Here is a 17,286-nt window from a genome sequence, read left to right on the forward strand (position 1 = left end):
TTGGCACAAAAAGTGTGAAATGAAATTGGGTTACTTTGTGTCATTGGAAGGTGTTGTTATGAGCTGCTTTATGCATGACTGCAACAAACAGAACAGAAGGCATTATGTTTCAAAGCCACAATGGGAAAGAAACAAATAAAACAAATTTTCTTGGACATATGGGGGAAAAGGGAGAGGTGCTTTATATTTTCTTTCAGCAGGGCATATTTTAATTGTTTTTATGCCAGTAACTGTTTTCTATATTTCTGCTAAAGAAGAGAAAACAGCTGGTCAGTCATGTATGATGTGACTTCATATTGTGCATACTTTCAAACCTTTTTGCATAAGGCATTTATGTTTCATCTTATGGTCATTTGTACTTTGACTATTGTGTTTTAAAGGAGGCCATATTGTTTGCCACCTTCCTGATTTATTACTTTCTTGCATGTTTCTCACACCTAAACATTTCAGATCTTCAAACAAATTTAAATAAATTTCGAAGACAACACAAGTGAACGCAAAATGCAGTTTTTAAATAAAGGTTTTTATTATTAAGGGGAACAAAATCTAAACCTACATGGGCCTGTGTGAAAAAGTGATTGCTCCCCCTGGTAAAAGATGACTGGTTTATCACACCTGACATAAATTTCTCTAGCCACACCCAGGTCTGATTACTGACACATCTGTTCTCAATCCAAAAACACTTAAATGAGACCTACCCGACAGAACGAAGTAGATCAAAAGATCCTCAAAAGCTAGACATCATGTCAAGATAGAAAGAAATTCAAAAACAAATGAGAACAAAAGTAGTTGAGATCTAGCAATTTCTAAAGCATTGGGACTCCAGCAAACCACAGTGATAGCCATTATCCACAAATGGCGAAAACACGGAACAGTGGTGAAACTTCCCAGGAGTGACCGGCCAAGCAAAATTACCCTAAGAGTGCAGCAACGACTCATCCAAGAGGTCACGAAAGACCCCACAACAACATCCAAAGAACTGCAGGCCTCACTTGCCTCAATTAAGGTCAGTGTTCATGACTCTACCATAACGAAGAGACTAGGCAAAAATGGCACATATGGCAGAGTTTTCAGACATAAGCCACAGCTGAGCAAGAAGAACATTAACACACACACACACACACACACACACACTTACCATCCATATTTGCTCTAATCTAGATAAAATAAAGCACAGGCCATCCCATGTGAGATTCAATATTAAGCTGCCTCTGAGAACAACTAGCTAAATGTTAGCAGTGAGGCCGCTTTGATTTCTCATTTGGAGACAAATTGGAAAACACTGAAATTGCCAATCTTGCACAACTTGCTTGATTACATTTTTCATTTGTGTGGTATAGTTTCTATTCAACAGGGAACAATACTTGACGTCTACATTTATGTGGTTTACATTTTGCTGAGCGCTCCCTCTTTGAGTTACCACAGCAAGCATCAGCTGTTTGTGCTGACCATTTTTAAAAGATCTCTTCATAAAATGAACCAGTGGGTCCCCTCCACCAGTAGCTGTGCTTTTTAACCATGCAGCTACATCATGCAGCTGCAATTAAGAGGAGGAGAGGTTGCTTGATGACTATAAGAACTTGTCAATAACCCAGTAACAACCAAGATTGGCAAGTGTCATACAAATCTACGGCATAAATCATGATACTGGTTGAAGCCCAGTCCTAGATTCCACAGTCTTATTAGGATGGAAAATCAGCTGTGTTAAGATAAATTGAAAAATCAGTTCATTGTAATTTTCAAGGATAAAGCAACAGTACATTAATAGGTTATAAAGAAGCCTTTGAAATCCAGCTCCTTTAATCTATCTACTAGCATTGTGCTCCTTTTCCTGTTATACTCTAACACAACCCCATCCTTCCTTCATTTCTCTTGCCTGGGGAGCCTGCATGTCTCCAGAGACCTCCACTTCAGTACAAAAGCGGCATTAATGAACTCTTTAGCCCGCACAATTGCTCTCAGGAAAAGAAAAGTTAAAAAAAAGACCTACTTCTGAAGCTTTGTTTTTTTCTCTTGATTTTCTAAAACGATCAGAGACATTCCTGAGTCACTAATTTCTGGTGGTGAAAGGAACATTTTGACTGTTTTATCCTCTATAGAGATGGCAGAATAGCAGGAGTGAGGCATAGAGAGCAAGATCATTCTGCTTTGACTGTCAGATAGGGAGAATGGCAGGACGTGAATGAGCCTGGGGGCCCACACTCTGGATTCTCTTTATAGCTTTGCCATCCCATGCAAAAAGGAATTTTGAATGTAGCTCTTACATATTTAATACACAACTTGTTTCACAGATGTTTCTCTAGACATTTTCAGCCTCATAAAACAGGTTATATTATTTTTTAATAAGCCAACATCTCCTGTTGTTATGAGGATAAGTTATAAAGCCCATCAGGGTTGCTTTGATGTGAATGCTGACAGATATATGCATAAGCTGAAATGACAGGGTGAAGACATACAAAAGCAATGCTTACATGCAACTTTTGTGCATAGAAATGCATGATGTAGATCTTCAAAGAAAGTCATATAATTTGAATCTGGGGATGTAACAAGAAGCAGTATTTTGGTATCAAATCTATGCCAAATGACCAAAGATCCATAGTAACAAGAAGCTGGTTTGAGGCAGGAATTATTAGATAATAACAATTATTATCTAGAATGGTGGTTGACAGCTGCAGGTGTAGAAAGGGGTTTGCTTTGAGTTGTGGTGAAAAAGACAGTTTTGTATCAACACATTTTATGTTTGATAGAATAGAGATAGAGTGAGAAGCTTGGTGATCTGGGAGGGGTTCAGAGTAGAGCTGCTGCTCCTCCACATCGAGAGGAGCCTGATGAGTTGGCTGGGCATCTAGTTAGGATGCCTCCTGGACGCCTCCCTGGTGAAGTGTTCCATGGATGTCCCACCGGAAAGAGGCCCCAAGGAAGAACTAGGACACGTTGGACGGACTACATCTCTCGGCTGGCCTGGGAATGCCTCAGGATCCCCCTGGATGAGCTGGTGAATGTGGCCGGGGAGAGGGAAGTCTGGGTTTCCCTGCATAGGCAGATGCCCCCCCGACCCGACTCTGGATGAGCGGCAGAAAATGGATGGATGGATGTTCCAGATGTTGGTCAGGAATTAATTACCTGGGATTCCTCTTGCTTTCACCCTTTGGGTTCCTCAGACTGATAAGCTAACATCCCCCACAGGTTTGTCTTCCATTGTGACACAGACCAGACCATCTTTTGATTCCTGTCGATCTTGTAACAAAAACTTTAACTAAAATTCCAGATAGGTACTGAAACTCCTAAAAGAGATAAGCTAATGTTAGCCCAGACCATGGAATTGAGCAGAAAGACGAGCCAAGCAGAGAAACAGGAACTCTTGTCATTTCTAGTATAGAACAAGTACAAAAGAGAACTGTTGCTGTCGAGGTCACCTGACTTCCAGAGTAGAGTTGAGATATAGTGGTGTCCTAGTCCACCATTTTTCTGCAGTTGGGTGCCTCTCAGTCATTCTCCAAATGAGACTGCACTCCTGAGAGTCCTGAGAACTCTGAGAAACTACTTCACACAAGCCAACTTGGAAAAAAAACACTAAGAAAACACAACATCCCTTTAAAAGACTGATGTCACCCACTTTGATTACAGCAGTAGCAAACAAGAGATGGATGACAACAAAAACTGACAAAAAAAGGTAGCTCCTCAAGAAGCAGTTCAGAACATTCTTTTAGATGGGCACGTCTTCTATGCAAATTTATCTAGACTGATAGCTTCTTTCCAGCACTCTTTTCCCAAAACTCTATTCCAAAATTAAAGGATTCTCAAAAATGTTACATTTACTTGTCTTTGACAAGGTGTCTTTATAATAGTGTCACTATACATGAAAATTGTTTTTAACTTGACAAGCCTGGCTCTGCAGTGCCAAACACACACTACATGAGCTCTGATCCCCTTATACATTGGCTTCTACTCAGACTAATCTACTTCTGTTTCCTTTTTCTGTTTTGTGACTAAAACTGTTCAGTAAGCAGTATTTTTGCATTTTTCTGTCACAAAAACGTAACTGCTTATTGAGATAATGACCTTTACTGTTTATTTTCATTAACTGAACCCCTAACTGAACCCTACTAATCATTTGTATGAATGTTTTTTAAATCTTTTAAAAGCTAAATATGTTTTTTTTTTTTTTTTTTTTTTATGGAAAAAAGGGAGGATACACAGCGGAAAAAAATGTCATTACATTGTTACAGCTGAAGTCAAAGATAGGTTTCTGGTCTCTGTTCTATTCTATGCATCTAACTCTCAAATCCCATTAAAGTGCCTTAAAGACTTGCTGCTTGCAATGAATAGACCCAAAATGTATGTTTCTGGTTTTTCATAGTGGCCAATTTAGTATGTTGCTATTCCTCCCACCCAGCTTGAAGAAGCTTTAAAGGCACATCTTTAAAAGTGGTGGAAGTCTATTACAGGTGTTGTAGTGAAGTGGATCCATGCTGATCTGTGAAAGTGCTGAGGGAGGACAGTATAGGTTTACCTATGCAGCCACATCTAGTGATTTGGAGCAGGTTCCATTATTTTGAGTCAGGAGATGCTACATTAAGCATAACAGTTCTCAAGAATGAATACAGTTACCATAGTAGAACTCACTATCCTTGAGAGTACCTTGACATATTCAAGAAGTAGAAAACAGCACTGATAAAAAAGATTTACAATAATATAATATAGCAATAATAATATCATAAAGACAGAGCTTTATTTAGGAAAATCTCTTAATGCACACAAGCTGTTAACACATAATCATTAGAAATTAATTCCACCTGTAAACCAATCTTGTCATACTGTATTTTCTGAACTAATATTGCATAACACAACCCTGACTTGATAAAAAAGCATGAAATCCATCTAAGCTCGGTCTACTGTCTTTCATGAATAAAATAAGTGGGGGGATCTGGTGAAATTAAGACTAAACTTTCACATCTGAGCAAGTCAATATATTCATGGAAAGAGCAGTAAATCCTCATATTTTGTGCACGACATAATATTCCAATTGGAATTAGACCATGAAGATGGAAAGTTGTCATTAGTAAGGATAGGGGTGTGGGGGATTGTGAGTGAGGTTCAGTGGGTGGAAAGAAGCTGAGTCCTCAGTTGATGTACTACAGTTCTCCAAGCTCAGAAGAGTTTTAGCATTTCCACTGCAATTTTTGAGTTGCATTACCTTTATGTCCTTGTGATGGATTTAGTTACACATAACTTAATCTCCTTTTAAAAGTACTGTACTAGTACTAGTTAATATTTCTTTTTTTTTTTATTTTCATTTTATTTTGAACATTAGAAGAATGATTACAACAAAAGAAAAAATACAAAACAAAATACTGTTCAAAAAAGAGCGGGAAGAAGTTACAAAAAAACATACTGAATCCCACCCCCTTTGCTCCAAACAATTAACTTAGCTTCTTTCCTGCTCACTTTGATACAACAAAATCATTATATGTGCAATATTGTACAATATAAACAATATTATTGCACATAATACAAAACATTTTATACAAATTAGTTTTTTGTTACACAATTTTCATATTCATTGAAAATGTGTGCTCTATACTTAAGTTCGAACTGTTTAATTATTGGGCTCTGTTTAATTTTATTATTCATATTATTCCATAATCAAACCCTACAGAATAAGATGCATAACTGTTTCATTCTGGTGCAAGTTTTATTTATTCTAAATTTATACTGTCCTCTTAGAGGATACCTTCCCTCTCTATTCATAAAAGAATTTTGTATATTTTCAGGCAACAAATTTCTACTTGCTTTATACATGATTTGTGCAGTTAAGTAATATACAATGTCTGTAAGTTTTAATAATTGTGATTGAAGAAATAGTGGGTGAGTATGATCACGATAACTGGTTTTATGGTTGTATGTACACGAATAGCCCTTTTCTGGAGAACAATGAGTGGTTGTTTGAAGTGATGTAGTTATTGCCCCAAACCTCAGCACAGTAACTAAAGTATGGTAAGATTATAGAACAATATAACAACTGAAGTGATTTATAATGCAGTACCTGCTTTACTTTATTTAATATTGAAATACCTCTAGATATCTTATTTTGAATGTGTTTAACATGTGGTTTCCAACTTAGTTCATCGTCTATTAAAACTTCAAAAATCTTATTTTCATGAACCCATGCTATTTGGACTCCATCAATTTGTAGTTGAATCTGTTCTTTTTTTTATCATTTTCAAACACCATACTTTTTGTTTTATCTAAGTTTGATGCCAATATATTTCTGTCAAACTATATTTTTTTCCATTTCTATTCTAACTAAATTTAACAATCCATTTAAATTTTCACCAAAATAAAAAAATGTTAGCATCATCTGCAAACAACACCATCTTCATTACTTGTGATACAAGTTTTTTAGTACTAAACCTCTAATTCCATATTTTTCAGGTTTCTGAAGTAGTAAATTGTGATTAATTGTATCAAATGCTTTTTTTTCATATCTATAAAAATTCCATTAGCAATTTGGTTTTGTTCCATAGCAATACTAATTTCTTCAGTGGTTGCAATTATTGCCAGCGAGGCTGACATATTAGATCTGAAACCATATTGGCTGTTTGAAAGTAAATTGTGTTTTGCTTAAATGTTTCCATTCTATTATTGAACAATTTCCAAGTATTTTGGATAGGCTAAATTTTCTAAATTGCTTACTAATTTATTTAAATATTTTATTTTTTCAAAGAGAATTTCAACATCCATCCATGTACCTTTAATCAGATAGAGATCAAATAAACTAAGGCCCTGATGCATCCTAGATACCATCACAGATGCTGCATTTTGAAACTTTCATTGATAGGAGCCTGAATTGTTTTTCTTATCTTTAGCACAATTTTTTTTTTCTTTCGACAAATAAACTGAAACTGGCCCAATCTAACCACTGAACATGACTCTTCTTTTTCTTATCCATCTAAAGTTTGGCATGACTTTCCCTTTTGTTTAATACAGTTTCAGGTTATATTTGTGGATGAATTGGTGAACTGTCTTGAGAAAAAATGGTAAGATGAGATATCCCAGAGTCCATGTGGTTGTATTAATCATAATGACATGATCTCTTATACAGTGTTGCCAGAGGGCTCAAAGTTCACAACATTCAGCAATAGTTTCTGGCCTTGGACCAGATGTCTTTGCAATTTCACCTAATAAGTGTCAAAGTGTCAAAAATAAATAAATAAAAAATAAAAAGTGGCCCATATCCCATCCTTTGTAAATACCAAGCCTTTTGTAAATGTTTTTTTTTATACTTTTGCCACTAATCTTTGGTGGTGATTAGTCTGCTGATAGAGGATCATCCAGAATGACAAAACTTCCAGAACCTGTTTCTCTTTTCATCTGCCTGTCTTTCAACATTTTATTTTTGTACTTTGAAGAAAAGAATAAAGAATATTCTCTTGTAAAGAGAGAACCTTGGACTACACATAAATGATGCAGATAACAAAGCACTTATTGTGCAGATGTTTTTCCAACGTGACATTAGATGTATAAGATGTCATCATGTTTGAGCAGTCTGTGGGACGTAAGACTCTAGTGAATTGTACTGTACTGTTTATTCCAAAAGTGCATCAAGAGCATGTATTTTTAATATTTTAAATTTAGCAAATGTTGTTTGATTTTGGCTACAGAGATTCTGCATTTTACTTAAAGAAAGTTAAAACGGCATTTATATTTTGAAGCTTGTGGAATACCTAAAAGATAAATGATCAAAGAATAACAGCAGGATACACATATTATAATGGTTAGAAGAATGTCAGAAGACAGTTTGCTAACTTTTCTTTACTTGCACACTTGATATTTCTATCACACACATAAGATTTTGAGAAACAAGACATATGAAAACCCAAGGTTATCAAATCCACCATATCTCCCTACACAAAGAGTCTCGCATGCAGCCTCACTTCAAATAATATAAGATCAGTGTTGCCCACAGCAAAAGAAAATGTCACAACAAGAGTATCACCAATCTGCAGATACAGTAGTTGCCTCAGATTGACGGGTGGGGTGGGACAGGGTGGGTAGTATGCACAGTAACTACAATTTATAAACTATTTGATACAGTAGCATTTGGGCTAACTAAGTTATTATTAATAATGTGGTTGTTTTTTTGTTTTTTTTTTTTTTACATAAAAGGTTGTCAGGTTTTCACTTATACTTACATCACAAATCACCTTGAGAATCTGACTGTCTGCATTCATACAGCATCATGTAAGCAACTGCCTGATAATATTTGTACGTCTAAACTGTTTTCAATTTTTCAATTAATGAAGAGGATCTAAAAGTGATAAAAAAAAAACAAAAAAAACAAAAAAAAACAAAACTCCAGACTATATAAAAACAATTGGCTAACAAAACTTGGGATTGATTTAAAGTCTTACTCAATTTCAGTAAAGTATAATGTGTAGCAGCTCAGGATCATCCTAAGTAAACAACTGTTTATGAAGAAATATAATTGACTGTTTGCTTTCACTAAATTTGCACTAGATTTTACATCAGATGACAACTTTAAATTGAAAACATATTTGAATATTTCCTGAAATCTAAAACTTTTTTCTTCCATTCATTTTCCAGTCTGTGCCACAAAAAAATAGACCCCTGCTATAAGCACATATAGACAAAAGCTGGTTCTTTTTCAGTGTAAGTGATCCAGAGCCTCATATCACATTAACCTTAATGTTAACCTGTAAGATGTTGGTGTTTGACAGAGTAACAATGCAGTATAACTGAGATATCCTTTCTCCCACTCTAAGGACTTGATTTACTAAGATACCTGAAAAAAGGCACACAATCGCCTGTGCACACAAATAGATTGTTTATGATTTGTGGGTGAACAAAATGTTGGCCTGATTCAAAACAAGCGCAAACAGCAGTATTCGAATGAGGATTTAGCGTGAGTTGCAGTGTTGCCATGGAAATTAGAAGCAGAGCAAGGTTACAAACGCAAAATGAAATTTGTCCGGATGGAGATACAGATATTAGTGGAGGAGGCAAATAAAAATATTTTGCTGAGCTCCAGCAAAGAAATTTAAACATCACCAGAATGACTTCAATACGGAAGTAAAATGGAGTTGTCTAAACCACAAGAATACCAGATGAGGTTAAGAGGAGGTGACAAGATATAATGCAAAGATCCAAAACCTCAGTAAATAAGACAGGTGGGGGTCAGCCCAGGAAATTCCTCTGACCAATTTTTAGTAACTGATGCAGCTCACTTACTGTGAGGAGCAGATGATTGGAATACCAGGTATGACGCACTATTGCTGATTGCAGAGCAAGGTATGTGACAAATAGTTTTTACTTACAAAATTAAAATGTTCAGCTCAAGATCCAAATGAATAAACCTTCTATGGCACCTTTCATTACACATGAGGTGCGCACCATGTGCGCTAATGTTGACACATTGCATTGCACACTTGGGAGATGGTCAGTGCTGTTTGTGGGCTGACGACTGTCATTAAGAGAGGGATCAGATCCCATTACCATCAGCATTACAATCAGCAATCACACAAGAAAATATAAAGAAATTAGAGGAAACCATGCCAAAATATATCTCTATGCTGATGGTGTATTACTTTTCCTCCAGAAGTCGAACACCTCTCCCCCAGACAATCACACTCATTAAAGGGATAGCACACCCAAAAATGTGTTTTGTGAGCTGTAAATAACAGAAAATTACGTTTTGTGATGAAAATAACATATACTGTTGAAAAAAATTTGTATTTTTTTAGTTTATTTTAAGGCTCCATGAGCCACCACCTTATCGTGGTGGAGTAGTTTGTGTGTCCTGACGATCCTAGCAGCTATGTTGTCGGGGGCGTATGCCCCTGGTAGGGTCACCCATGGCAAACAGGTGGGAGGGACCAGACGAAGTGTGGCTCACAGAACCCTTATGATGATGAAAAAACAAGGACCAAGGTTTCCCTTGCCCGGACATGGGTCACCGGGGCCCCCCTCTGGAGCCAGGCCTGAAGGTGGGGCACGGAGGCGAGCGCCTGGTGGCCGGGCCTTTGCCCATGGGGCCCGGTCGGGCTCAGCCCGAAAGCGAGACATGGGCCTCTCCTCCCGTGGGCTCACCACCTACGGGAGGGGCCATAGGGGTCGGGTGCATTGTGAGCTGGGCGGCTGCCAGAGGCGGGGACCCTGGCGGTCTGATCCTCGGCTGCAAAAGCTAGCTCTAGGGACGTGGAATGTCACCTCTCTGGCGGGGAAGGAGCCTGAGCTGGTGCACGAGGTTGAGCGGTTCCGGCTAGATCTAGTTGGACTCACCTCGATGCATGGCTTGGGCTCTGGAACAACTGCCCTCGAGAGGGGCTGGACCCTCTTCCATTCTGGAGTTGCTCCCGGTGAGAGGCGCCGAGCAGGTGTAGGCCTGCTCATTGCCCCCCAACTTGGCGCCTGTACGTTGGGGTTTACCCCAGTGGACGAAAGGGTAGCCTCCCTCCACTTTCGGGTGGGGGGAGGGGTCCTGACTGTTGTTTGTGCCTATGCACCAAATAGCAGTTCAGAGTACCCACCCTTTTTGGAGTCCTTGGGGGGGGTGTTGGAGAGCACTCCTTCTGGGGACTCCCTCGTTCTGCTGGGGGACTTCAATGCTCACGTGGGCAATGACAGCAAGACCTGGAGGGGCATGATTGGGAGGAACGGCCCCCCTGATCTGAATCCGAGTGATGTTTTGTTGTTGGACTTCTGTGCTCGTCATGGATTGTCCATAACGAACACCTTGTTCAGACATAAGAGTGTCCACATGTGCACTTGGCACCAGGACACTCTAGGCCGCGGTTCGATGATTGACTTTGTAGTCGTGTCGTCGGACTTGCGGCTGCATGTCCTGGACACTCGGGTGAAGAGAGGGGCGGAGCTGTCAACTGATCACCACCTGGTGGTGAGTTGGCTCAAATTCAATAATATCACTTGAACTTAACTGTTAACAATAATCAAAGAGCTATTCCAACTAAGACTTGCCTACCCATGAGCCTTTGCAACTGTGTTAGCTCAGAACACTACACTTCGAAGGAGCCTCCGAATCCACCCTACAAATCCGCACTTCATTTGGTCTCAAACATGATGCGTCAAACATGATGTGATGCATCCTTCACGGCTTCTTTTCGCCCAGAATTCACTTTCCACACAAGACGCTGGCAAATGAGCAACCAAGCTCAGAAGAACATGTTTTAGGTTAATAAAGTTTTGTTAAAAAAAAGAATACTTTTTTTAACTACACTTTATTAGAAACATTACAAAACCAAGTACATTAAAAACAGGTTTGTAAAATGGTGACATTAAAATTCTGCAATATTTGATATTCGTGGATTTTTAAGGGGTTAATGAAGTGTGTACCGAAAACAACAGAGCCTCAGACCTTTTCCTTTTTAACTTTTTCACTGTTGGTGTTGCCAGTTGGTGTTAACATCCACTGAAGTGTCCTACCAGTAATTTCAGAGGTTTAAGTGTATGTTGTTGCTATGGGAAATTCTTGTTGGCTAGGTAGGCTATCCCATTTCATGAACGTTAAGCGGATTTCAAAGTGTGTAGACTACGAAGAACACGCCATAGGCTACACAGTTGGGACAGCTGGCGCCCAAGCTCTTCTGCTGCTGTTATCGGTGTACAAATGTTCCACATTGTTTAAAATGCAAACTGAGAATAAAAGTGTTACTTTTTTTTTTTCAATTAACTAATCATAACGCATTAAAGTCTCACTCCTAATATATGTATGTGTGTGTGTATGTGTGTTTTGGTGTGTGTGTTGGTGTCTGCACTTGTATCTGTTATCTCAGAAGGTTTTAAGTTGCAGCTTGAATGCTTTGCTGTGTCAGACAGAAACAGACAATGAACTGACAATGGAAGACTCCAAGTCTGTCTCTCTAGAGAGAACCTATAGCTAAGGAGCCTGTTATTGATTTAAGTGGATTGTGGAAAGAGAGACAGAGGGCAATCAGGGAAAAACCTTTGCCCTGTTCTGTACTCTTCTGTCCCAGAAGACAGAGCTGTGAGTCTTTATCAACTCCACAGCCTGTCCAATTCAGGAAAAAAAAGAAAAACAAAACAAAACCAAAAAAAAAAAAAAAAAAACACTAATGGACAAGGAGGTTCAAAGTCTCACAAGGTTATTTAACTCTCTCAGCGCCAAAGTTGCAAAACTGTGAATCTTCAATGTAACAGCATTGGTAGGCAAGGGGACAGGAGGGTGGGGGACTTTATGAGGAAATTGTGTCATATGGAACCTATGAGGAAGTGCCCAAAGTTGGTGATTGCGGAGACGATTTAAATGAAAACATGCAACATATCAAAACACTTATTTACTGTATATGTAGTGCTTTCTCATTCATCCCTGATTCTGTGGGGGAATATTTTTCTCCTGGGATGACGACAGTGAAAGTGATGCTTCTGTTGAAAATCACTGTTTAACCATCCATAATTATAAGATATCTGAAGCAAAACATGTCGGAGATGACAATGTGAAGCTTTACCTAACTGAGGTTGGGTAGGTAGAATTCCAATATTTAAGAGAGTTTCTAGATGTAGTTGAGGCAGCTAGGGTGGAAAACATCTCAATTAAAAACTATGGGCAGAACATGGATCCAAAAAATTGCTATGAATACAGGGCTGCCAACTCTCGCATTGGCCATGAGACTCACGCATTTGAGTGAATTCTTACGCTCTCATGCTAATCCTCCAATTTCTCACTCTGAAGCATACATCAAGAGCAATGCCAGCTAATTGAGAGGTTCGGGAAGATTCCTAGTGGGCCACATTACTCTTTCAGCACACGCCTGTAGGCATATGTGAAAAAGGTGCAACATCGCGATTCATTCACTGCTCAATGATCAGTCCATCACGCAGTGATGAGGGGAGATATTTCAGTTCCACTAACAGCAATGATGCGCAGTTTGATGTGTGTATTAAGACAACAAACTACCATGCTACCATAATCTACCATAACACAGAAGCAGAGGTGATGAGGCTAAAGAGGAGGAGGAGGACAGGTGGTACTAGGGAGCAGACGTTACTCTGAGTCCTTTGCTGCTGCAGACAGGCACTATCGGGTACTAACAGGTACTATCAGAGGGAGAAAATCTGAGAAATTGGTATTACTTTGGTCTATTTTGTCTGACTAGAAGGAAGACAACTACCCACAACCCCATTTACAAATCAGATGAAATAAATTATGAAACACAAGGAAAAGCTCTCAGAAAATAAGTCCCCGGAAACACACAGGGATTAATAGGTAAAATGTGTAAGGCTAACAAGTTTGTCCCCTTTAGGCTACAGTATTCAAAGATGACGATGCAACATGGCTGCTTCCAGTTGAAGGCAATCTCCGGCCACCTTTGTATTGATAAACAACTCATTCTCAGCTACAAGAACGCTTTTATTTGGATGCTAATGTGATTAGACTTTGATAAAAGACGTATTTATGATAGTGATACTTGATTTTTGCTAACAAAGAGACAAATAAACAACAAATAAGCTACCCATTGTACCTTTAAAGCTTCTGTTGGTACTTTGAAGACCTATTAGTAAACATTTTTTTTACATTTTGTTACTCCTGACTGGTGTGTTTTATGATTAAACCTGCAGAAAATTAATAAAAATGAGTCTTATGTCTTGCTGCCATGTATGTGGCAAAATTTTGGTTGGTTCCACCAAATCTCACTCCAAGGATTATTCAAAAGTTGGCAGCCCTGTGAATATTGATGATAAAAGGTTCACAATACAACATGTCTTAATTTTGGTGTTGTTATTTTATTTTGGTGAAAACAGAAAAAAAAGAAATATGGAGGTCTTTTATTACCAAATATCACAACATACAAAAAAGCTTCATGACCGGAATGATAAGTGAAATCCTTGAGGCATGTAAAAGCTTGAATCCTGTCAACATGAATTAAATAGAAATATAGATGATACCATATGACTATGCAGTCTCAAAAAAATAATAATAGTCATGCAAACATAAAAGGCAGCCATAAATTTTATCCAGTACACAAAAATCTTTACATATAGTGAATATGCAGTATACGTCATGCAATTTTTAAAAATGCATCACAGAAAAGGGTACCAAATAAAAATAGACCTATCTGGTTCATTTTTAGTCAAGCTGTAGAAACAAATAAAAAAACAAAACTTTATAGCCTTTGACACCACTTGTTTTTGATGAGTTTTGGCCAGTGCATAAAGATAGTTAGTGAATGAATATTTCATATAGTGATGACAATCAAAAAAAAAAAAAAAAAAAACTTGTATGACCACAAAATGTTATCCTGTGGCCATGCTTGATCTAGTGCTGGTCACAGATTAATAATTAACTTGTGGCCATAAATTTGTCAAAGGCATATTTATGTGAACAAGACCCCGAGATACGTGAACTCCTCCACTTGGGGCAGGACCCTATTGCAGACCCGGAGAGAGCACTCCTCCCTTTTCCGGCTAAGGACAATGGTCTCGGACTTGAAGGTGCTGACTCTCATCCCAGCCGCTTCACACTTGGCTGCGAATCACTCCAGTGAGAGCTGAAGATCACGGCCCGATAAAGCCAACAGAACCATATCATCTTCAAAGAGCAGAGACCCAATCCTGAGGCCACCAAACCGGATCCCTTCATCACCTCGGCTGCACCTAGAAATTCTGTTCATAAAACTTATAAACAGAATCGGGGACAAAGGGCAGCCTTGGCAGAGTCCAATGCGCACTGGAAACGATTCTGATTTTCTGCCGGCAATGCGGACCAAGATCTGACACCGGTTGTACAGGGACCGGACGGCTTGTACAAGCGGGTCCGGTACTCCATACTCCCGGAGTACCCCCCACAGGAGTCTTCAGGGGGCACGGTCAAATGCCTTCTCCAAGTCCACAAAGCACATGTAGATTGGTTGCGCAAACTCCCATGCCCCCTCAAAGACCCTGAAGAGGGTGTAGAGCTGGTCCACTGTTCCATGACCGGGACGAAAACCACACTGCTCCTCCTCAATCCGAGATTCGACCCTCCTCTCCAGCACCCCCGAATAGACCTTACCAGGGAGGCTGAGGAGTGTAATCCCCCTGTAGTTGGAGCACACCTCCTTTTTGAAGAGGGGGACCACCACCCCAGTCTGCCAGTCCAGGGGAACTGTCCCCGATGTCCACGCGATGCTGCAGAGGCATGTCAGCCAAGCATCCAGAACCTTAAGGAACTCTGGGCAGACCTCATCCACCCCTGGGGCCTTGCCACCGAGGAGGTGGTTAAACCTCAGCGACCTCAGCCCCAGAGATGGGAGAGCCAGCGCCAGCTACCCCAGACTCTGCTTCCTCATCGGAAGACGTGTTGGTGGGATTGAGAAGGTCTTCGAAGTATTCCTTCCACCGCCTCACAATGTCCGAAGTCGAGGTCAGCAGCACCCCTGCCTCTGGAGTCCCACAGGACAAAAAGGCCTGATAAGACTCCTTCTTCAGCTTGACGGCATCAATCAACAATAGAGGCACAGAACACAGCACACACGGACTCAATGTCCCCCGCCTCACCTGGGACATGGCTGAAGCTCTGCCGGACAGTGGACTCCGCCAGATGGCCAGACGCCTGACCGGCATCCTCCCCTTACCATCTGAGCCAACTTACCACCAGGTGGTGATCAGTTGAAAACTCCGCCCCTCTTTCCACCCGAGTGTCCAGAATTTGCGGCCGCAAGTCTGATGATACGACTACAAAGTCCATCATCGAACTGTGGCCAAGAGTGTCCTGTTGCCAAGTGCACATGTGGACACTCTTATGCCTGAACAAGGTGTTCGTTATGGACAGTCCATTATGAGCACAGAAGTCCAGCAACAAAATATTACTTGGATTCAGATCAGGGGGGTCATTTGTCCCAATCACGCCCCTCCAAGTCTCGCTGTCATTGCCCACGTGAGCATTGAAGTCCCCCAGCAGAATGAGGGAGTCCCCGGAGGGAGTGCTCTTCCTTTAAAGGACTCCATAAAGGGTGGGAACTATGACCTGCTGCTTGGTGTATAAGCACAAACAACAGTCAGGACCCGTCCCCCCACTTGAAGGCGGAGGGAGGCTACCTTTTTGTCCACCGGCATAAACCCCAATGTACAGGCGCCAAGTCGGGGGCAATGAGCATGCCCACACCTGCTCAGCACCTCTCACCGGGAGCAACTCCAGAATGGAAGACGGTCCAGCCCCTCTCAAGGACATGGGTTCCAGAGCCCAAGCCTGGCATCGAGGTGAGTTCAACTATATCTAGCAGGAACCGCTCAACCTCACTCACCAGTTCAGGTTCCTTCCCTTCCAGAGAGGTGACATTCCACGTCCCTAGAGCTTGCTTTTGTAGCTGAGGATCAGACCACCAGGGTCCCCACCTCTGTCAGCCGCCCAGCTCACACTGCACCCGACCCCTATGACCCCTCCTGCAGGTGGTGAGCCCACAGGAGGGGAGGCCCATGTCACCTTTTCAGGCTGAGCCAGACCAGACCCCATCAGCAAAGGCCCGGCCACCAAGCGCTCACCTCCGTGCCCCACCTCCAGGCCTGGCTGGAGAAGGGGACCCCGGGGACCCCCGTATAGGCAAGGGAAACCCTGGTCCTTGCTTTGTCATCATCATAAGGGTGATTTGAGCCGCACTTCGTCTGGTCCCTCCCTTAGACACCTGTTTGCCATGGGTGACCCTACCAGGGGCATGAAGCCCCTGACAATATAGCCGCTAGGATTGTCAGGACGCACAAACTCCTCCACCACGATAAGGTGGCGGCTCAGGGAGGAGCAATTATTATATAACTTGATTTAACTCTAAAATAACAAACGTAATGAAGTGTTCTGCTTACCAAACTTAGATGGAACACCAAGTTCATTATTCAACAGCAGCTTCAAAGTTAGATGTTCCCCAAAAACTACAAATCCCACAAAAAGTCTGACTACCCTGTGGTACCCAAGTGGCAACTTCCGCCTGTAAAATGTGAAGATCATGCGGAAGTGCAAAAAATTGCAATTACCCCTCATCCGCTTGGGACTGGCTCCAAAACAGAGCAAATCCACATTGAATCCCATGTTAAAAAGGCCAACTTCACAGCAAAAGCAAACATGTTTAAAGCCTGGTACAAAAATCCATTTTAGGATTAGTAGGTCAAGCTTACCTTTATGACTTTGAGGGGGGTGAATTTTTTTCCAACTCATCTGTGTGGATGTTATTTATTCTTGAAATTTGGCATAAATAGGGGCATGTCCTTTTGATTTACAGGGATCCAATATCCGTGGAAAGAAAGGAGAGTGCAGCACAA

The sequence above is a fragment of the Melanotaenia boesemani genome, chromosome 4 (assembly GCF_017639745.1).
Source record: "Melanotaenia boesemani isolate fMelBoe1 chromosome 4, fMelBoe1.pri, whole genome shotgun sequence".
NCBI classification, from domain to species: domain Eukaryota; kingdom Metazoa; phylum Chordata; class Actinopteri; order Atheriniformes; family Melanotaeniidae; genus Melanotaenia; species Melanotaenia boesemani.